The sequence below is a fragment of the Dipodomys merriami genome, unplaced genomic scaffold (assembly GCF_024711535.1).
Source record: "Dipodomys merriami isolate MVZ:Mamm:240054 unplaced genomic scaffold, mDipMer1.0.p SCAF_153, whole genome shotgun sequence".
In the NCBI taxonomy this organism is placed as follows: domain Eukaryota; kingdom Metazoa; phylum Chordata; class Mammalia; order Rodentia; family Heteromyidae; genus Dipodomys; species Dipodomys merriami.
In genome coordinates, this window is record NW_027202860.1 from 476,778 (window position 1) to 500,855 (window position 24,078).

Sequence of the window (24,078 nt, forward strand, 5' to 3'; positions counted from 1 at the left end):
GTGGGTGGAGTTTGAACATATGAAATGGGAAAGTATTGACAGATTTAATTTTCTTGCTTTGTTCCCTAATTGATCATCTACATTTCCTGAAGGTAGATGTTCAGAATTACTGTCCGCAGTGGGAAGTCCATCCTCACGGAAGCAAGGAGCATATTTCCTTACAAAGCATGTGTGCCCTTGCATATAATGTACCTTTTATCTCATGTAGCATAACAGGAGGCACACAGGGAACATTGCCTAATGCGAATCCATTAATGTAGCACGTCGGGTAGCAACCAGCACGCTCTACATACAGCAGAGCGATTACCAAGGCAACTGATGCACTTCAAGTTCTGTTGCCGTTGCCTATGCCTTCCCTAAATCCTTTGCTTTGAACTCTTTGTATGACTCCCTGTCACGTCATGGAATGTTATGCCTCTCTCTTGTTTCCTCTAAAAATGGTATGAACAAGTCTTACTGAATACTAAAATGTACATTATTCTTTTAGGAAAAAATCTGCCTGTCTGTCTCTCTGCCTCTCTCTCTCTGTCTCTCTATCTCTGTACATCTCTCTGTGTCTCTGTGCATCTCTCTATCTCTTTCACTCCCTCTTTCTTTCTCTGCTCTCCCTTTCCCTGGACTACAGAGAGGATGAAGGATTCTTCTTTAGTTCTTCATCAGGAGCAACATCATTTTATTGAACACTTCGATAGATCCATTAAAACGCAAACGATGATGAGGATGAGGATGAGCAAAGAGAAGGTGGTAACAGTGTGTCAATGATAAAATGGATGTCCGGAGTTTCCACTGATCACTTGATGGCTCTAGGCCACACATTAGTCTTTAAAGAGGAACATCCTTTTCCATCTTTATGATCTGGTTCCTAGTTCACCTTTCGGTGAGGAAAGAGGAGGCTGATGCCCCAGGCTGGTACAGCCATGTTCAGGGGACACTTGAAGTTTCTTGGAGTTCTGAAAGTTACTGTTCTGTTATGAAGCAATTTGCCTTCCTGTGCTTTGATGTAAAATGTGGTTCTATATGATCATAAAATTGGTTTAAATGCAATTATTCCAAGACCAGTTAATGGACATTTATTATTTAACAGCATCTTTTAAGGTCATTTGCAGCCAGGAAAGAGACCTAATTTCCCTCTCCTCTTTCTACTCCACTGAGAAATATGTTCATTAATGAAAACATCTAGCATTGACTCTGGCTTATTTGTTAACTCAGAAGGTTTATTTCAGGAAAACAAAAATGGGAGTGCCATTATTTAACTACCTGCCATTATTTAACAAGTCTTCAGGCTTGAACTCAGGGTGCTGTCCCTAAGCCTTTTTATTCAAGGCTACTGCTCTACCATTTAAACCACAGCATAATTTCTGGAATTTTGGTGGTTAACTGGCAATAAGAGTATCACAGACTTTCCTACCCAGGCTGGCTTCACACTGTGATCCTCAGATCTCAGCCTCCTGAGTAACTAGGATTACAGGTATGAGCCACTAACACCCAGCTAGCAAAGAATCTTTTAAAGAATCCTAGTGCTTGCTTATGAAAGAGTATCCAATGTTCTTTAGAGGTGGCTCTTACTCTCTACCTGCTTCCCCATGTGAATTTATCTTTGAAGCTACCATCCTCATTGCCCTGCTCAGCCAGAGACTCTACAATAGAAAGCCAGAGAGCTTTCTGTACACACCAGTGAACCCTAAGACAGTGGCACCTTTCCATTCCAGTCTGTGGAAAAGCACTGCCGGGAAAATCTGTAAGGATTGTTTCAGCCTCTTCTACCCGTGATCCTTCATCCCAGGATAGCTGCTGACCACTTTGAGTCTTCCCAACCATTAAGAAGTCCCAGGGGGTGTTTATGATGGCATTGGGGTGGCTGCTCAGTTCAGGAAAACCTTATGTTCTCTAACGTTGGTGGCACTGAGGGAGGAGAGGGTTTTGTGCAGGAGGGAGAGAGCAAGGTGGCATTGAATGAAATGTCGTTTTAGATCTAGGCTGCTGACAGGACTCTTGGGATTTATTTAGGTTGGCTTTCTTTGTCCTAACATGGTAAAAAACCACACTAAAAGCTTTCTCCCTGCTGTCTGCAGCTGGGAAATGTGCAGATGTGTACCCCACTTCCTGGCCCCAAAACACAGGCCAAGACTTCAAAAGATATTCCCACCATCACCACTGCCATTAGGAGACACAGGGAGAGGAGAAACACAGGGGTCTCTTTCTGTGGCACAGTGCTCAGTCCTGGGAAATAGGGCATAGATGTAACTTTCCATAGCTCTCAGCCTGATAGAAAATAGACAAGTTCAACCAGAGCAGTAAGTACTACAACAAAGCATACATGGTTAATGAGAATGTGAAGGAAGGCACTGAATGGCTAAGGGAAACTAGTCATGGAAGGCTTCCCAGAAGGGGTATGGCCTGAGTTATTTACTTACTTACTTATTTATTCAGTTATACTGGTACTGGGGCTTGAATTCAAGGCCTGAGTTTAGTCCTTTAGCTTTTTCACTCAAGGCAGGCATTGAGCTAATTTTGAAGGCTGTGTTAGAATCCGTTGGTAGGAAAATCGCTGTGCTGGGAGCAGAGAAACTGAGTTCTCCACAGAGCAAAGTCACACTTGTGACCTTGAACTACAGTATCTGTCTTTTTTTTTTTTTCTTGAAATCTTTTTGTTTGTTTTTGTCAGTTGTGGGGTTTGAACTCTGGGCCTGGGCGTTGTCCCTCAGCTCTTCAGCTCAAGGCAAGTGCTCTACCACTTGAGCCACAGCACCACTTCCTTCTTTTTTTTTTTTTTTTTTTTTTTTTAAAGAAAAGCTCCATGGCAAGGAAACCTTATGCAAGAGCACAATGTAAAGCAAGGCCACACTCCCTCATCACCTTTTCTGAGGACCAGCCCCCCACTGCGCTGTCAACAGCAAGCTGCTCCTGGGAATCTAGTGCCACTTTTTTTTTTCTATTCACAGTGACAAGTGAGAACAATGTGTCTCTAAGGTCTTCTATCCTCAAAATCATAAGCGTTTGCAACTTGGGGATTTGTCTGGTCACCCTGGGCCCATACATAGGCTGTGTCTGTTCACACTTTGGAAATGTGCTGGGAGCTGTCTTCAGCCGGCAGCTCCCTGAAAACGAAGATGAGGGTTCTTCCTTCAGACTTAGAGGCTCTATGCTGTCATGACTTATTAATTTGATACAAGCAAATGTTAAGTGTCTTTTCAGTACTGTGAACCAGACTGTAAACTACAGAGATGGCATGCTCTTAATCCCAAAGGCACATGTACTTCGGTAGGGAAAACTGATAAGAAAGTCATGGTTTATAGGAGAGAGTAATGAATTCCATGAAAAAGGCAAGCACTTCATGGATATGGACAGACCCTGCTGGGTCAAAGAGGTCAGGAGAGAATCCTAGAGGAGCAGTCTTTGAGCAGAGGTGTGTGTGTGTGTGTGTATGTGTGTGTGTGTGTGTGTGTGTGTGTGTCTGTGTGTGTGTCTGTGTGTGTGTCTCTGTGTCTGTGTGTGTGTCTGTGTGTGTGTGTGTGTGTGTGTACCAGAGCTTGAACTCAGGGCCTTGCATTTCTGGCCGTTTAGCTCAAGCCTGGCATCCTACCCCATGCACCAGACGTACACTTCCCAGAGCAGCAATTTTAAAGGAGAAAATGAAATTTGCTGGATGAATATGTGCATATGAGTATTAGAGGTAGATGGGAAGGGATGCAGTTAAGACAGACTTCGGAACACATCAATTTGACAATGTGCTTTCATGAAATGCTTTGACTATAAATAACTCTAACTACTTAGTGACAGGATTTTCGCTATTGTTCTCTCCATGTTAAAGTTTGATTCTAAGGAAACCATCTCCTCAGGCAATAAGATTTGGGGATAATCTCATAGTTGATAGAAATATTAGATACTATGTATTCACAATCTCCTGCAGCATCCACTTTCTTACGCAGCTCCTTTAGAAAGAATTTTTGTAGTTATTCTCAGGTATTTTGCTGATGATAGAGTGTGCAGCTGGGTATGATTTTATATGCACCTGTAATTCAAGCACTTGGGAGACGCAGAGAGGATGATCTTCATTTTGAGGCTAGCATTAGCTATACAATGAGGTCCTGTCTCAGAAAGAAAGAAAGGAAGAAAGGAAGAAAGAAAGAAAGAAAGAAAGAAAGAAGGAAGGAAGGAAGGAAGGAAGGAAGGAAGGAAGGAAGGAAGGAAGGAAGGAAGGAAAGAAGGAAGGAAGGAAGGAAGGAAGGAAGGAAGGAAGGAAAGAAAGAAGGAATGAAGGAAGGAAGGAAGGAAGGAAAGAAGGAAGGAAGGAAGGAAAGAAAGAAAGAAAGAAAGAGGAAGGAAAGAGAGAAAGAAGGAAAGAGAGAAAGAAGGAAAGAAAGAGAAAGAAAACCTAAACAATGTCAAAATACAGTATTCTAGTCAGCTTTCTCTCATTGTCACAAATTCCTAAGGAAAATAAACTTTTAAAGAGGAAAAGATTATTTTGGCTCACAGTATTGGAGGTTTTAGCTCCTCACTGGTTGAGCTCATTGGTTTTGATCCTATGGTAAAGCAGCACATCATGGTAGCTGCACATGCCTGAAGTTCTCATCTCCAAAGAGAGGAGAAGAGAAAGAAACCAAGATTCATATCCCCTTAGAGTGGATATCCCCGTGACATAAAGACCTCCCACTTGGCTCCACCTTTTAAAGGTCCCACAGCCTAACAACAGTGTGACACTGGACTCAAGCCTTCAATAGATGGGCCTTTATTGGACATTCCAGATCCAAACTATAGCATGCAGAAAATGTTCATTCAGCTTGAAATCCTATCCAAAAGAACACTAAGCACAAATCCAGAGTACCTACTATCAAATTCTGACTTTAGTACTTTCTAGGTTTTGACCTTGTACAAATTAATGTCTATTATCCTCTATTAAAAATAGAGAGAAATAGTGTGTCTATCTTGTAGGCTAATCTTTGTAGTAGATTTAATATAGTACAGGGGAAAAGCAAGTACTTAACCATTTGTTTGATCTATCAACCAGCAGATATTTATCCTATGGATATAAATCCTTCCCCTCACCTCATTCTGAATAGGCAGTTGGACCATCTACAATTTCTCTGTCTACACTTGAATTTACATTTACTTTCACTGAAGAAATCGACAACGCCTCTGGGAAAGGATAAAATAAATTTCATTAGGCAAAAGATGTTACTGCTTGCATGTGTTATGGTAGCTTCTGCTGTGAGAAATGAGGATCTCCTGGGGGCTGGATTGTAAAACTGGGAACACTGAATCTTTGAGGCGGCTGCAGAATGGACATGCACAGATGCACTGCTCTGCCCGTATTATGTATCCTTTCTAGGGAATAGATGGCTTAGGACACATGGGCCTTTGACACTTCTAGTTACGTGGTGGCAGTGAAATGCATAGACAGGCTGATAGGGTTTGAGCAATGTCTTCTCGGGCTCTAGTGCCCACATAAAGCCATGCTGACATTTTAGCTGTCCTGTATTCTTGCTTGACTTCTCTCCATTATCAATCTGGATCTAAGCATGGAAGCACACTTATTTCAACCAAACTACACTTTGGTTCACACTGTGCCAGGACTAGGCAGGGATTAAATACAAATCCTAGTGAAATAACTCAATCACAAGCATGTATACAATTATAGATGAATTCTTTTTTTTGGAGGGGGGGATCTGGTCATGGGGCCTGAACTCTGGGCCTGGGCGCTGTCCCTCAGCTCTTCAGCTCAAGGCTAGCGCTCTACCACTTGAGCCACAGCGCCACTTCTGGCTTCTTTCTTTTTGCTTATGTGGTGCTGAGGAATCGAACCCAGGGCCTCATGCATGCAAGGCATGCGCTCTACCACTGAGCCACCTTCCCAGCCCTATAGATGAATTCTTACTGTGTTGATTTAGTAGGAGCACTATAGCCATGTGGAAAGAGGAAGAAAAAATTTAAGTTAGAATAGCCTGAGATGATATCAGGGACTGAAAAGATATTTAGGGGTAGTTAGGATAGGCAATCTGAAAAAAAGAAACTTACAAGTTGAGCAAGGATTAAGATGTAGAGTTTCAAATAAAATGTTCCTAAGACACACTCATCCTACTATGGAAGATTAAAATATTTATTCCAGCTTTTTTAAACTGATGAGGGACTCAACACAGATAATAATGTTTGATCTCTTAATATCATAGTTAATAAATTCAAGATAGATTTGAAGCTAAGGAGGAAATTGGGAGACAGGTAGAATTGTAAGATGAGTTTAGCATGGACAACAAAGCAAAAGAACTGCAGAATGAAACTTCTTTGGTCGGGAATGTGTTGTTTGCTAATATTGTTGGCATAGCGGTCTCTCCTTATCAGCAAAGGACACTTTCCAAAGCCCTTCAATGGTTGCTTGAAACTTCAGATAGTACAATCTTTACATTGACTATATTTATTCCTACTTATACACTCCCATGATAAAGTTCAACATACATATCAGACATTGTAAGACATGAGCAACAATAATGAATACTAAATTAAATCAATTTAGCAACATATTGGAATAGAAGTTATAGGAATATGGTCTCTCTGATCTTCTAACAAAATCTGATTGTACTGTATTTACCCTTCTATTTTGTGGTATTTATTTAGTGAGGGATCAAACTCAGGGCTTTGTGCGTGCTAAATACACACTCTACCCTGAGCTATGTGCTCAGCCCCACTATGAAATCAGATAGTGCCACAGACGACAATAGATCACTGAGACTGAACTGAAGAGAATAAGCCGCAAACAAGGGGACTACCTCATTCATAAATTGTTTTTGTAGGTCACTTCCCTAGGGCAGAAGGGAGGAAGCCCTGCTCTATAGGTCTTTGGAGGTTAGTCACCATCCTTTCCTCAGGAACCACTGGGTGTGTCTCCACGGAGAATATGCTCCACTTTTCCCAACAGATGACACTTTGGGGAATGCTTCTTTAATTATCTGTCCACCTCACTAGAAGGCAAAGTCTGGGATATCAGGGCCACAAGTGCCTTATCCACTATTGACTTCTCCTAGGTACGTCAGCAACTCTTATGGATAGCAACGATTCATTAAGTAGCTGTGTACTGAAATAAGCCTTTTCAATAATTCCCAGGGTGCAGTCAGCTTTTGGTCACTGTGACAAAAGACTTGAAGATTAAATGGCTTAAATGGAGGAAAGATTTCTTTGGGCTCACAGCTGCAGCAGTTTTAGTCCTTAAGCACTTGGTCCTGTCACTTTGGGCCTGTGGCAAGGCCCATTAGGATAGGGGAGCAAAGCTGCTCACCTCAGTGAGGGGAGGGGGCATGAAGCAAAGAGAGAAAGGAGGAGAATGGAGTTCCTGTATTTTTTTTGGGGGGGGGGGGGTCAGTCGTGGAGCTTGAACTCGGCTTGGACACTATTCCTCAGCTCTTCAGCTCAAGGCGAGTGCTCTACCACTTGAACCACAGTGCCACTTGTGGTTTCTGAGTGGTTTATTGGAGATACGAGTCTCACAGACTTTCCTGCCCTGACTGGCTTTGAACCATGATCCTCAGATTTCAGCCTCCTGAGTAGCTAGGACTACAGGTATGAGCCACCAGAGCTACCTGGCTTTCCTGTATCTTTTTAAGAACACATTTCTAAGCAACCTACTTTATCTAACTAGGCTCAGTTCCTAAAGATTCCCAGACTTTCAACAGTTCCACAGCAGGGAGATGGAATCTTTAACACGTGAGCTTTAAGGGAACATTTAAGATCCAAAACCTAACACCTAAATTACTTCCTCTCTTCGCTTGACTACTTCTGTGGTTGTGCTATTTCTTCTTGCAATCTCACATGTATGGATCACAGTAGTCTCCATCTCCCTGCACACTCCATAGTCCTCATCATCTCAAATCACCAAGTACAGATCATCCAGAACAAATGTCTATGCCCAACTATTCATTCCATGTCCCTAAAAAGAGTTTACAATCATTTTCCAGTGTATACCAGTACTTTTATCATTACAAAACTAATTTCCAAGCCGAACTAAATATGCATAATCTGCTACCTGATATTCCCCAATATAAACTTCTATCCCTAGACAGGTTGTTTTTCTTACTAATCCCCCTATCTGCTAAAGTCAGGCTCACCTGATTTACCACTTACTCTTTCTCCCAACTGTATTCCCTGTGACTCTTCTACCCATCCAACTCTTCTCATCCTCCAAAGCTGAAGCCAAGACCATCTTTATGAAGCCTTCTTTCTGTGATGGATGCATGTATTCATCTGATAACTGTAAAACTATCTCTGAAATTTATAGCCAGCTGGAGCACATTAATAATACTCTTTGATTTGTTCCTAATTTCATAAATGTCTTCTACTCCACTTTCAGATGCCTGAAGTAAAAAAAAATACCTTGTAATAAGAAGTAGGTCCAGGTATTAAACATTAAAAGGATATATAAGAATGATTTAAGGTACTTTTAAATTTAAGTGTTACCTTTTTACCCAGTGTAATTAGTAGAAAGTCCACTGTATCTCAAACCCTATCCAAGGCAAATATTTCCTTCCTTCCTTCCCTCCCTCCTTCCTTCCTTTTTTCCTTCTTTTCTCCTTCTCTCCCTCTCTCCATTCTTCTTTCCTACCTGCTTCCTTCCTTCCTTTCTCTCTTTCTCCCTCCTTTCCTCCCTCCCTTCTTTCTCCCTCTCCCTTCTTCCTTTCCTTCCCTCCCTGCCTCCCTCCCTCCCTCCTTTCTTTCCTTTTTTCCTTCCTTCCTTCCTTCCTTCCTTCCTTTTTTCCTTCCTTCCTTCTTTCCTTTCTTCTTTCCTTCCCTCCCTCCTTCTTCCTTTTCTTTCTTTCTTTTCTGTGCTAGGGATTGAATCCAGAGCCTCTAACCTGCTAAATAGGTATTCTACACTGAGCTGCATCCCTATTTTCTAATGGGAACCCAAACGTTAAGTGTCAGAGGACATTTGCTATTGCAGTCATCCTATGATTGGAGCTCACTTGACAACCTATGCATACACCAAGAAACAATCTGAGGGAAATTTGTGCTAATGTCAAAATAGACTAAGAGTAGGCTATCGGCCTCTTCCCCTCTCTAAACGATGCCAAGTCTATTTGCTGACAGGATATACATCAAAGAATGAATCACAGTTCCTGCCTGCTGGACACTTGATCTGGTAGGAACAATAGAAGAGCATGCAAATACAAAACAGTGCATGCTATGCATGATAGATTTATGTATGTAAGGATATAAATGCCAGAAAATTTGAAGGTGTTGATTTGAGATACGGCTACAAAGTAAAATGTAAAGAAGAAAAGGGACATAGATACACTTTAGTTTTGAGCCCACTTGAGTTTCTTAATTTCATGGAGCATGGATAACAATGAGTAGACCTGGTTGGATTATACTTCAGAGAGTTGGGGAGAGGCAACAACTGAGGTATATAGATTAACTGGCCTGGAGATGGTGAGTTTTCCTACAAGCTGCTTTTCATCTCTGCACCAATGTTAATAATATGTGATTTCCATTTCACATGGAGTTCAGAGCATTATTCTCAGGTCTTGCTAATGCTTTATTTAAGTTGTACTGATTGAGAAAGAGGGTTGGCTTTCAATAGACTGCTGAGAAGTTCCCAAGAGACTCTAGTAGAGGAGAGGAGGGTAGCTCCGAGGAAAGAGGGTGTGGCTTGGCCCTGTGAGCCCCACTGAAGGGTTTGGGTGGAACTGGCCAGCCGTGGACATGCCAGAAACAACTCAGTGCACTTCTTTCAAACAACCAATTGTATGATACAGCATCCCTGATCCTAATTAAGAAAGCTCAGCTCAGCATCATGAGATAGCTCAACCTAATATGTTTTTATAGTTGAGTGCTTCTGTTTAAAATGTTTTACCTTGGGCTGGAAAGGTGGCTCAGTGGTAGAGCACTTGCCTTGCATGCATGAGGCCCTGGGTTCAATTCCTCAGCACCACATAAGCAAAAAGAAAAAAGCCGGAAGTGGCACTGTGGCTCAAAGTGGTAGAGCGCTATCCTTGAGCTGAAGAGCTGAGGGACAGCACCCAGGCCCAGAGTTCATGGCCACAACCGGACCCAAAAATAAATAAATAAATAAAATGTTTTACCTAGACTGCCTCATATTTGTACTTATCTATGCTCTAAGTAAGTAAAAGGCCTTTTCTTAAGCACATTTTTTGGAGTCTTTTTTTTTTACATGGGCAAGATAATGAGTACATTTCTTATCAAGCATTGTAGCCTCCTCCTTTGTTTCCCCTTCCCATGTCTTCCCATCCTACGCCTTGCCCCCCAACCCAACCCTCCACCTCCCCACCAACAAAGTTGTAAAATTCGTTTTTCCACTTAACGACTTGTACATCTCATTGTTGCAATGGATCCACCTGTATCTCTAGTTAAACGATTTGTTTTTTCCCTTCCCCTCCACAAATTATACCAACATCAAATACAGTGAAATACAGTGAAAGCAGGGGTTATACCATGAGGGAGGGACATACAAAGCACCAAAGAAATAATCTTATAAATGTGTTAGAAACAATCACCTGAAAGAAAAAAAAACATTTGAATACATATCTTAGGGTTCATTTCCCTAACATCAACTTATCTGACCTTTTCTGCTTGACTCAGACATATACTAGTTATTGCAAATAAGGAAAACCATGGGACCTAAGTTTTTTTGGGCCTGGCTTACTTCACTTAATATAATTTTTCCAAGTCTTTCCATTTCCTAACAAATGGGGCAATGTCATTCTTTCTGATGGAGGCATAGAATTCCATTGTGTATATATACCACATTTTCTTGATCCATTCATCTACTGAGGGGCATCTGGGTTGGTTCCATATCTTAGCTATGGTAAATAATGCTGCAATAAACACAGTCGTGCTACACATTTTATGTATTAAGCACTGAGTCAGTGCTTTCCACTCACTGTCTTTACGGTTGTGCACCTGGGTCGGTGCACAGGATGCTTGGCTCTGAAGGGCTCCACTGCCACCATCTTGAAATTCAGAGTAAGTTTTGAACAAGTCTCTCCCCTCCCCCACCAACCATTTTCACTTTGTACTGTGTCCCACAAGTTATGAAGCTGGTTCTGCTCACAGCCTATTTTCTCTTACAACTACTCTATACGGTAAGACTGGCAATGCCATTTGCAGATAAGGAAACTGAGGCTCATGAGAGTAGTCTGGCAACATCATAGATGCCCCTGAATTGATCCTTCCAGTCTGCTCTGTGTAATTCCCAGTCTGTGCTTGCAAATGGATGTTTACCACCATGTGATTCAGCCTAGCTACATTGCATTCAGGAGCATGTGTAGGAACTGTTAAGTATATTTTGATTCGCTGCTCAAATGATATTGTGGGGAGGGGGTACTGGGCTTTGAACTAAGGGCCTTATAATTGCTATGCATGTGTTCTATCACTAAGCCATTCCTTTAGCCCTTTTTTGAGTTTGTTAAATTGAGATAGAGTATGCACCTGGTCTACCATTTTTAGGCTTTCCATGGTGGCTTGGATCAAAAGTATACCTGTTTATGTCCAGCATCTTTGGAATCTTGTGAGGATGGAGTCTTGTGAACTCTGCTCTTATTGGCCTAGAACTATGATCTCACCAGTCTCAGGCTCCCACATAGGATGACAGCTTCATGCCACTGTGCCATCTATAGGTTATAATGTGTGTGGTGGGGGGTCTCACAAACTTTTTGGGTGTGTGGGCATTGAACTTTGATCCTCCTATTCTCACCCTCCCAAGAACCTAGGATTATAGGCCTGAGTCACTATTGTTAAGCCCAGATGATTTTTGTCCACAAAACCCTGCAAACTAAAGCTCTAGATTAAGACCCAATATATACACAAAGTAAGTGTTAGGAAATAATAGCTACCCTTACAGTCATGAAACACTAGTAGTGATTTCATTCTATTTGAATTCAGTTTTTAAAAAGTATGTAGTGACTTATGATGTGGATCACAAATGTAATTTGACACAGTGTTCATATTAAAAAATAAGATTCAAACCTACATAGCAGAGAACTAAGGCTTGAACTATAGAAAGAGAGCTACTTCTGCACAAGAGGGGTTCCATTTAACACTCATTTATTCATACATCTCTAACAGTCACTACCCTATCATTCTCCCCTCCTCATCCCTTCCTGCACCCATCTCATTGATTCTAAGTTCAAAAGTAGCAGGTTTTAAGAACTTTCACAAAATGGAGCCTTTTTGAAAATCTGACTATCACTAGGGCCCCATTTTATAGAGAAATTCACATATATCCATTGTTTCTTGTACCTCTTCAGAAAGCCTCTGATTGACTTCTTTCTCAGATTCCAGATAAATAATCCTGAATCTAACAATAGCTCTATGTAGGAGCAGAAATCACGAGTGGGTGGGTGGTCTCATTATATCATTACCTCATGGACAGGAATTGAGAGGAAGAGGATAAGTAGATTTTATTGAAGTTTCAGGAAATTATTTCTTTCTAGACTTAAAACCAAAAAGACTGACACCCATTATTAGTTGGTCATCTCTCTTTTCTATTTATCTGAAATCATGGGAATGTAGTCATTAGAGAAAAATCTTTCCAGATGGTAAAGAAGGATGGCTGCTTGGAAGTCGTTTTTCAAGAGGCAAATATCACTTTAGAGATGGCAGAGGTCACTAAAAACAAAGGCTTGGAAGGAAGATAAATGCCCTTCTCTAGTCCCTGACTCTTCAGGTCCCACAGTCCCTGGAGCAGGAATTGCTGACGACTTGGCATTCTATTTGGATGTGTCTGAGTTAGAGTCAGCAAGCCACTATAACAGGCACCTGGCATTCCCCCTCTGGCCCCCTCCCCACAATAAAAAGCTCCAAGAGTAGAGTGCAAGTTTGGACTTGCTTGAGCAAGCCTAAAATAGAGACGCTCCTTCACTTACCATTACAACCTGACAAACTTGTTATATATTAAAAATAATTCCAGTCAACACTGCATTTAATACACCTAATCTACCGACCATCTTAGCCTAGTCTGCTTTAAACATGCTCAGAGTACTTATACTTGCCTGAAGTTGGACAAAGTCATCAAAACTGTCTATCTCATACTAACGTGTCGACTGTCTCATGGAATTTACTGCATCCTGTACTGAAAGTGAACAGCAGAACGGCTGTATCAACACTAACCATTGCTGAACTGTCAGTGTCTGAAGGCATGGATGCCACCAAATGCACATCACTTTTGTGCTATCTTAAAGTTGTAAGATCCTGTCTAATTATCATTAAGGGGTGGGTGCACCATCGGTCTCCATTTAGCCCTCTTTACAGGAAGGCTGTACCCGTCCCCAGTGATTTAAGGGGCAACTAAGAGTGGTCTCAACTAGAAATGGAAGTACAAAATTGGGAAGATGTTCCAGATTCCTAGAAACAAGAATATAGTTCTCATCTTATATGGTCATATGCACATAGTGTTTGACATTTTCTGTACATATTATCATATAAGATCATGCTAAGCAAAATGAACCCCAAGATAAGGACACAGAAGGTTTTTTTTCTTTGTTGTTGTTGCTTTTCATGTATTATGTGATTTTTTAAAATTTCATTTGTATGTTCTTCCCCCATGGTATAACCCTTGTTTTCACTGTATTTGATTCTAGTGTACTGCATCTTGTATATACATTTTTCTAATTTGGGGAGGGGAAGGGGAATAACAAAATGCTGGAACAAGACTACAGGTTGACCAGACACTATGTTGAAAATGAACTTTACAACTTGAGGGGGTGGAGGAGTCAGGGAGGTGGGGAGGGAAGGGATAGTAGGGGAAAACAAAGGAGGGGGTAACAATGTTCAATAGGAAATGTACTCATTACCTTACTCGTGTAGCTGTAACCCCTTTCTACAGTATCTTTACAATAAAAAACTTTTAAAAAGAATATCCCAGCATTTGCTTGTTCCAGCCCCAAAGACTCCTGTAGAGTCATGTAATCAATCAGTGGGAGGACACACACACACACACACACACACACACACACACACACACACATAAAAATGGTAGACAAAAGCAAAGGGCAGTTGCTTAGAACAGTGCTACTCAAAGCACAGCGGGTTCACAGTGAGAACCAAACACAAATCATTTGTTGTTATTTAGTGATGGGCTGAGAACACATTGGAATTTGAAATAATATTTTTCTGCCTTTTGAATCTTTTTTTTTTTCAGTGCTGAAGATGGAACTTAGGGACTTGCATGCTAGGTAAGCATGGTACTGATAAGTTACTCCGCCCACCCCACCCCCAGCTTGTGTCTTTTGAATCTAATAATAAATTTAATTGTATATAATTACCTTAATTTTTTCTATGAGTTCATTGCTCGTGTGCTGTACAAAATTATTGGCCTTTGATAGATTTGAAACTTGGGGGGGGGCCTAAAGTGGGGACAGAGAGCTAAATGCTTCAGCATATTTGCAAAGCACTATTCTAGAGCAATATATGTATGCTGAGAAGCCTAAGAAAGTTATTCAAAGACCAAAGCTATGAGCCTCTCCCTCAGAACTGGTCCACATATAAATGAACACACTATTTCTATGACACTAAAGGCAACATCTGAGAGGAATGAAAGTGAATGACCCATTCTGGCAACTTTCATTTCACATAAAATCTTATTTCTCTCATCAATAGGAGGAGGCAATACTTTGTAGTTACGTTTATACTTCCTTGAGGATTTGAGCATATTTTACCTTATTTTACTCTATCCCACCTTATTATTATAGGGATTTCACTTTGACATACAATGTACTTGATTAGACTCTCCCACCCACTTTCCTTCCTCTCTTTTGAAACCAACTCCACCAAGCTTTACTGTTCCATGCATGCACACGTGCATGCATGCACACGTGCACACTTGAATTCAGGGTCTGGACACTGTCCCTGAGCTTTTTTGTCCAAAGTTACTATTCTACCACTTGAGTGATAGCTCTACGTCCAGCTCTTTTGAGCGGTAGCTTATTAGAGATAAGAGTCTCACAGACTTTCCTACTCATGCTGACTTTGAACTTCGATCCTCAGATCTCAGCCTCCTAAGTAGTTAGGATTACAGGGGTGAGCCAGTGGCATCTGGCCTTTCTTATTCAACAGCTTTTTGAGTGTTCCATTTTGCTATCTTTATTCACAGCTTCGTGTATTTTGGCATTGATCACCCTCCAACATTTGATTTGAGCATCTTTTAAAAGCAGTGTACTGTGAAGTAAGAATGGCCATCTCCATTTAATAGAGAAACTGAGGCACAGTGAATGATATAACCCAGACATACGGAAACCATGAGTGAGACCGACAGTTCCCAGCATTCCTTCATCTGGTTCAGTTTAACATGCAACCCTGCTTCCTCCCCGGGGGAGATGCTGGAGGCTGAGACTGTGTTAGTTTATTGTTTAAAGCTCTTCGTCCCACAAATAAATGGTCTACAAAAATAACAGACAGCAAAGCAAAGCAAACATATTTCTTTTGTAATGTATTTAAAAGTATCTTACAAAAACAAGTTTCGACATGGTGAACTGTAACATATTCTTTCACTACAAATAGTTGTGGTCTTATGTTGGGAAAGAATGTCAGAAAATGCACAATAATGCATTTTAACCATAAATAAAGATTATATTCTGCACTTAAGGAAATAGAAAATTTGTGATTATATATATAAGCTTTACATATATATGTAAATATTTCTTAAAATAAATATATGTTAGAAACTGGTATCTATAGACCCAAGAAAATGGGCGTGGCAGAGAATTCAGACACCTGGGACAAGAAGAATTGAATGATCCCAGGGAGCAAAAATGAGGAAAGAAATAGAAAGTAATGGTTCTGAGCATCATTTTATTGTAATTAATTATTTAGCTAATTTGTAGGATTCTGGGATTAAACTCAGACTCTTGCCCAAACTAAACAAGTTCTCTACCGCTGAGCTATGTCTCACCCTACCCTTCACACCAGCATCATTTAAAGAGTAGCTCCGTGAAGGCTAATGGTTCTACAGACAATAGTGATGGTTCGCTTAAGGAAAACAATGTTCCTACATAAACCCACATACTTGACTCAATTTATTTTTGCACAAATGATCCTTCTGACCTGTACAAAACTCTGTTCCAGTTCAATAGAGCTACTTGTTATCCCCTGCCCATGATGTATTCATTTGTGCCTTCACATATATACCCTCTGCATTCGCCTTAGAGAATACCTGATTGTCTCTGCTCTTCCAGTTCATCTTTTCCAATCAACTCCACATATAATCTCCTTTCCACTGTAATCTGTGTATTTTAATTCTGCATTTCTAGATCTTTATTTTGTTTTGTTGGAACTTTTGGCTCTGTGGAGTGTAGGTGTGAGTTTGTAAAGCATCATTTGTGGGAGTCAGGTCTCATTAGGATCTAAGCTCTTTGAGAGCAGGGATGATTTCCTCTAGTGACATCAAGAACATGTTCCATAAGTATATGTGACTGTGAACAACAGCTTTAGGATGGTTGAAGGGATTAAAAAAGATGACCACAAGCTGTTACAGGGCATCCAGGAAGTATTCAAGAATAGGAGCCTTCTATTTTTTTAGTATGTGATTCTTTTTTGTTTGCTTGCTTTATTTATTTATTTATTGTCATCTCTGGGACATGAACTTGGGGCTCCACTTTGAGCCACAGCACCACTTCCTATTTTTTAATTATATATATATATACATATATATATACACACATATATATATATATGATACTGTGCAGAGGGGTTACAGCTACATGATTAAGGTAATGAGTACATTTCTTATTGAGCATTGTTACCCCCTCCTTTGTTTTTCCCCTACTATCCCTTCCCTCCATACCTCCCCAACTCCTTCCACCCCCTCAAGTTGTAAAGTTTGTTTCCAACATAGTGTCTTGTAAGTCTCATTGTTACAATGGATCAACCTGTATCCTTGTTTCAGCATTTTGTTATTCCTTTCCCCTCCCCAAATTAGAAAAATGTCTATACAAGATGCAGGGCACCAGAATCAAATACAGTGAAAACAGGGGTTATACCATGTGGGAAGAACATACAAAAGAAACAAAAAAATCACTTAGTACATTATAAGTACCTTAAAAACAACAACAACAAAGATAAAACTTCTTGTGTCCATATCTTGGGGCTCATTTCACTTAGCATCATCTTATATGGTCATATGTACATAGCTTTTGACCTTTTCTGCTTGTCTGTTAAGATTATCCTAGACGTATACTAGTTATTGCAAATAAGGGAAACTATGGGAACTATTTTCTTTGGGCTTTCCTTACTTCACTTAATATGATTTTTTTCCAGGTATTTCCATTTCCTAACAATTGGGGCAATGTCGTTCTTTCTGATGGAGGCATAGAATTCCATTGTTTATATATGCATATATATATATATATATATATATATATCACATTTTCTTGATCTATTCATCTACTGAGGGGCATCTGGGTTGGTTCCATATCTTAGCTATGGTGACTAAAGCTGCAATAAACATAGTTGTGCTGGTAGCTTTAGTATGATCATTCGCGTAAATACCCAAAAGTGGGATTGCTGGGTCACAGGGGAGCTCTATGTGGAGTCTTTTGAGGAACCTCCATGCTGCATTGTTGGTGGGAGTGTAAACTTGTTCAGCCACTTCCTATTTATTTATTGGTGGTGCTGGCGATTGAAGTTAGGGCCTCACTCATGGTAGGCAATTGTGTGTGATTCTAGCTCAAAGCTTAGGACTTGCTTGTTGCTTTTGTTGCCACACTGTTATGGTGTCTTAGTAGAAATAACCCACATTTATTTTTCTGAGATAGACAGATGGTCATTCAAACTGGTGCTGTCTTTGAGCCAGTGGCTATGAGACTAGGGAGGCTTGTATGGTCATTATCTGCTTGCCTATACTCTGTTAAGTCACTGGGTATGGATAAGAATAACAATAAGCAACAATAATAACAAACGCCATCGAGAGCTAAATATGGTATCTGGAAATACTTTATGCATTCTATATGAATTCACCTAACCCTTGGAACAACCCTACAAGTAAGATTAGTTACATAAATTTGGAGGCCCAAGGCAGGATTTCATCTTCAAAAACCATTCAGAAATTCAAAATAGCTAAAGCAGACCAGGAAACCAAGTTTAGGGTCCTTGTGTGTGTAGAGCACTATGTGACTGCACCGATTATGAGCTCATGAAGCTAGCCCTACCTCCCTACTTACACAAACAACCTGATTATTATAATTATAATAATTATTTTTATTATTATTTCTTTGGATAATTCCTTCTTTCCTCCCTCCTTCCCTTCCTCCCTCCCTTCTTTCCTTTTTCCTTCTTTTGTTCCTTTCCTTCCTTTGTTCCTTTCTTCCTTTGTTCCTGTCCTTCCTTCTTTCCTTTCATCCTTTCTTCCTTCCTTCTTTCCTTCCTTCTTTCTGTCCTTCCTTTCTTTCTTCCTTCCCTCCCTCCTTTTTCTCTTTCTTTCCTTTCTTTCTTTCTTTCTTTCTTTCTTTCTTTCTTTCTTTCTTTCTTTCTTTCTTTCTTTCTTTCTTTCTTCATCTCTCTTTCTCTTTCTGTCTCTCCCCCTCCCTCCTTTTCCCACTCCTTCCCTCTCTCCCTTTCCCCCTTTCTCTCTTTCTTCCTTTCTTGAGTTTGATTCCAAAGCCAGATACTGCTAGGCAGATACTCACACTAGTTTCACATACCCAGCCCAATCTTGCTTTTGTTATTTTTCAGAGAGTCTCATACTTTTTGCCAAGACCAATCCATGAACTGAAATCCCTCTATCTTCACCTCCTTCATGGGTGGGATTACAGGCATGTGCTTCCACACTCAAATCAGAAATTTACTTCTTTCTCACAAATTTCAACAAAGAGGATACAATGGTTCTTGAATCTTCTGAGTATTTGCATACTCTTCTCACCATTCCTTTCACTTTTCTGATTCTTCTACTTTCTCAAATTACCACCACTTTAACTGTGAAGCAACTCTAGGTGGGATAGCTTATTATTCTTAAATGTACTGGTTTTACTTAGAATAGACATATTTGTAGCACAATAGTTGTGTACAAAATGTTACCTCCCTTAACCAAAGGAAAGACCAAGTACCTTTAGCAACATGGCTAATCGAGACTCTTTTCCAGCTATCTGACTGAGTTTCTCTAAGCTGCTAAGTACAAATATCACTATTTCTCTCCTAAGTCTACTTTGCTTCTAGGCTCATTCTTAATCTGAGTTCACCTATATAACAATGTCAGGGAAGCTACATAATACAGTTTGGTCTGGATCCTGCCTCTAAGGCCAGACCTGATTTTATTTCTCATTTATAGCAGAATGAATTCACAACACTTATTCATCTGTTTTTATACCCTTAGAACTCTCGGTTGTACTTAAGTTTTCATATTAAGAAGGCTGATAGGGAATAATAATAAAAAGGAAGAAATGAGGGATGTAGATGTAGGAGTCATGCAGGAGGTACCTGTGTGAACCTGTGAGAAATTTAGAAATGAATGGAAAGAGACCTAGGATTGGCCTTGGGGACTTGGCTTTCTAGATCAATTTGTAATGAAAAGTATGCTACTCCATAAACCATGTTACATTTGGGGGCTTTATTTCTTCTTTGGGGAAGGGACTAAGAATATCTGTCTATTCACAAGAGTTTTCCTGGGTTACTGGAGGTAATGTAATAAAAGCTTTACAAACCTACATAAAAATTAGCTGTCAATGAAGAGGATGATGTTCTTGGATATTCCTGTCTTTATTTTCCTCTGTGGTTACATACACATAGAGACATGGCAATTCACATTGTATTTTGTTCTATAACATTTTATGTCACTCTATTAAAATTGCACATTCCTTAAATGTATAAACCATAAAACCCCATGTAAAAGTGAATGTAAATAATATGCCTGTAATCCTAGCTACTCTGGAAGCTGAGATCTGAGGATCGTGGTTCAAAGCCAGCTTGGGCAGGAAAGTCCATGAGACTCTTATCTCCAATAAACTACTCAGAAAAATCCAGAAGTGGCGCCATGGCTCAAGTGGTAGAGTGTTAACCTTGAGTACAAAGAGGCTCAGGGACAGAGCCCAGGCCCAGAGTTCAAGCCCCAAGACTGGCAAAAAATAAAAAGAACAACAACAAAGAAAACAATACATTTCTTACAATAGTCACTTTAAACTTGAAAAGACATCATCTTTTGATGTCTTAAATGTATCTTTAAAGAATCATCCAGTTGGATAAATAAAAGAAAATACTGTTTGCACTATTATTATTTTGCTCTGGCTTGATTGAATGTGATGTTATGCAATCTAATCATTTATTCTACTCACAAGAGATGTGTCCACATGACTCTTCCTTAGAAGTAAGCCTTGTCAAGAGACAAATATTTTTCTATACTGAGAATCCTAAGAGATTGTGCTATCAGTCAAGAGTATCCCATTGCTGGGATGTAATAGAAACAAACACTTCCTCTGAGTGATCACCTTAAAACTTAAGCTCAACCTGTGCCATGTTTTACTATATTTATGTAAAAAGTAATTGTGACATGTTAGCATAATATATCTAGCTCCTCTTAGAATAGACCTTAGCACATAGTATATAACTAATTGTAGCTTACTGTTAAGCATTTGATATAACTAGGAAAAAATGATTTAAAATATTACAAAGAAAGTTCACTTTTTCCATGTGAGTAAATCTGGACTCTTCTGTGGCAATCCTCTAGGTGCACATCCCACAATTTTAATGTTTTCAAAATGAGACATCCATAGTTTCCTGACTTCAAATACTTGTTTTCAAGCTATCAAAGGAAGGCATTGGCAAATAATAGGAAAAGTTATCCTGTGAGCTTTAGCCATTGACCTCTCAAGCATTGGTTGTCAAACACCCAGCAGGTGACTATGGAGAACTACTTTGGATAGATTAAGAGTTCTTTGTCTATGTGCTAATATATTAAGGTGATCTGAAAGAAGTTTGAGATCTGAAAATATATGCGTAACTTGATAAGATTGATTAAATCTACTGTTCTTTCCTCTAGTAAGGGAATTGGAGAACTCCCCTATGTGAAGTTTTGTGCTGGGCACTAGCGATCCAAGATGGACAGAACGATTCACTATTTCCCTCTTAGTCATTGTTATAAGAACTATGAAAGAGAAGTAGAATCAACTTCCTTCAAACTAAAGTGAATAATGAGAGGCTTAACTTTTGCAAAATGAATAGGGAAGAACTTTCTGAAACTGTTCCTTCAGCTGGAAAGAAAAAAAGTACTGTTACAATGGTTATAAGCATCAGTGCTTATGTACTAGATGATTCCTGCCAAACTATTAAACTATTAAGAGTGTGTCTGGAACTGACAGAAATGAGAAGATGCAAACTATCAGTGATTGAAGATAAACCAGTTCATAATGAAACAATGTAGAAAGTGTACTAGGGTAATATTACTAAATGTAGATCAAATACAAGTCACTGGCTCAGGAAGGCATCTTTATTATGGTTTTAAAGTACTCAGGCTACTGGTGGAACCAGTTAAAGCTGTTTATACCAAAGCTTATTGGAAAAATGCCAAAATATTAAGGGAGAAAGCATTACAGGTACATCTGAATCAGAGAAAAAATATCTAGCTATGTCAATTCATTAACTTAAATTTTTAACCTTCATGTTTGTATTTGTTAGAAGAGAAAAATGAATGCATAGCGTGACAAGATGTTATTTACATTATTGTAGCCTCAGATTTTAAACTGTCTAGACAATGAAAACAGTGTGGGTGGAGATTTTATTTTTTGGTCTGTTTCCACTTCTGCTTTTCCCAAGAGGTTAGAATAGTACCTAGCATTAGCAGAGCTTAGTATATTTAAACAAATGAATGACAAGCACACTAACAAATGGCCAATATTTATATGGGAAAGGAACAAGTCCATCAAAATGTGATACAATACTTAATTCATAAAAATAATTTAAATATAATAATTAAGTTTAAGGAAGGAAACTACAAACCTAATGTTTGATAGTAATAAACTTAGTATAAAAATGTAAAAGATGGCTGGGAATGTGGCTTAGCGATAGAGTGCTTACCTACCATGCTTGAAGCCCTGGGTTTGATCCCTCAGTACCACATAAATAGAAAAAGCTGGAAGTGATGCTGTGGTTCAAGTAGTAGAGTGCTAGCCTTGACCAAAAGAAGCTCAGGGACAGTGCCCAGGTCCTGAGTTCAATCCCTCAGGACTGGCAAAAAAAATGTAAAAGAACAGTTCATCCAAACAGTTTATCCATGAAATCAAATATACAAATTGCAAGGCTGTTTAAAAGGGTGTTGTATTATATTATGTTCCATTTGTAGCACAAATACCAAAAGAAAGATAACCAAACTCCTACTTTAGGGTGGCTATGATAAGACTTTCAAAGGATTGTTTTGCTTTCTTCATGACATTACAAAACTAGAGTTTGGAAGCTATAATAATATAGGTGTATCCACACCTATAAACTTATGACGGTATATGTAACCATTGTTCTCTTACTTGAAGATGATGCTATTGATGTTGAATTTTACCTACATTTTTCTGCAATGTTGCCAAGTGTCATTATACAACTCATCACCAAATGTCACTTCCATATGCCTTAAAATTCTGTCAATGTTTGCATTACTGTGTGATTCTGTGATAGTCTGTTGAGAAGTTTTTGCTGAGAAAGAGTATTTCAATTTTTTTTCTTTTTCTTACTCTCTTTTTTCTCTCTTATTTCCTTCCTCCTATTTTTTCTCTTTCTTCTTTCTTTCTCCCTTCCTTGGTTTGCTTGTACCAATTTGCCAGTTCTATTGCTTCTAACATATCTTTGTGAAGTTACTACATTTGTAATTTTCAACCTACTCTTAAAGGGCTATTACCTAATCAGTTGCTTGGTATTAGCACACCTTCATTTATGTACATACTTGCTTAAAAGACTATTCTGGATGGGCTCTGGTGGTTCACACCTGCAACCCTAGCTACTCAGGAGGCTGAGATCTGAGGAAAGTTCAAAACCAGCCTGGGCAGACTTTTTTTTTTTTCTGGTTGTGGTAGTTGAACTCAGGACCTGGGCGCCATCCCTGAACTCTTTTGCTCAAGGCTAGCACTCTAGCAGGTTGAGCCACAGCACCACTCCTGTTTTTGAGCAGGTTAACTAGAGATAAGAGTCTCACAAGGACTTTTCTGCCTGGACTGGCTTTGAACTGTGATCCTCGATCAGCCTCCTGAGGAGCTAGGATTACAGGCATGAACCACCCCACTGGTGCCTGGCTGTGTGGGAGGCTTGGGAAATTCTAAGCAATCCAATGAAGATGAACCTGAAGAGCTTGTAGGGAATGAAGGGGCAGTGAATGTAACTTAAACAGAGATTGTGTTTTATAGAGTGTGTTATAAAGCCCGTTGAGCTGACCCATCTGCGTGTCTACTGATGGCTATGAAGGTGTCATTTAAATAATCTATTCTTTTAGGAATATATATCACAAGAGGTGGAAATGGCATTACAGCTTTCAAAATATATCTTTCTCTTGGAGCCCTTGCCCATTTCAGTGATTCCACATTTTGAGTGGTGAGTGTTGACACATAATAAAAATGTGTCCTTGCTAACCATAGGAATGCAATTGGAGTCTAGTTTGTTTATGAAAGTATATGATTCTTTCCCAATGAGCACTAGCCATGTTTCTCTTAAGCTGGGATAGCTCTTTGTTACCATACAGAGCTATTCATCCTATAGTTTCCTTGGGTGGTTCAGTGGAAAATTAGAATAGCGTCTAGTGCCAGGCATGGTTGTGAATGCCTATAATCCCAGCCATGAGAGAGGCAGAGATTGGGAGATCAAAGTTTCAATTCAGCCCAGTAAAAAGTTAGCAAGACCCTCAACAAATAAGCCCGTTGTAGGGTACATGCCTTTGGTCCTAGTTGTCAGGAGATCTGGGTAAGAGAATCACTGTCTGAGGCTAGACCTGTGCAAAAAGACCATATATGAAAAATAACTAACATAGAAAGAGGGCTGGTTTCAGCAGAGCACCTGCTCAGCAAGCTTGAGGCCCTGAGTTCAAAACCCACAATACTATTCCCTCCTCCAAAACAGAGCCTGCAACAGCAGAAACAAAGCCTCAGTAAATAAGTATTGACTGTCCAACCCTAGCAG

At 39.7% G+C, this 24,078-nt stretch overlaps 1 long non-coding RNA gene across 1 annotated transcript; it reads left to right on the plus strand.

Moving 5' to 3' along the window:
• Positions 1–395: 395 nt before the first annotated feature.
• LOC138827261 (uncharacterized) lies at positions 396–15,177 on the plus strand. Its single transcript, XR_011372031.1, has 3 exons — positions 396–440; positions 14,147–14,180; positions 15,098–15,177. It is a non-coding gene; the product is annotated as an uncharacterized lncRNA (long non-coding RNA).
• The last annotated feature ends 8,901 nt before the right edge of the window (positions 15,178–24,078 follow it).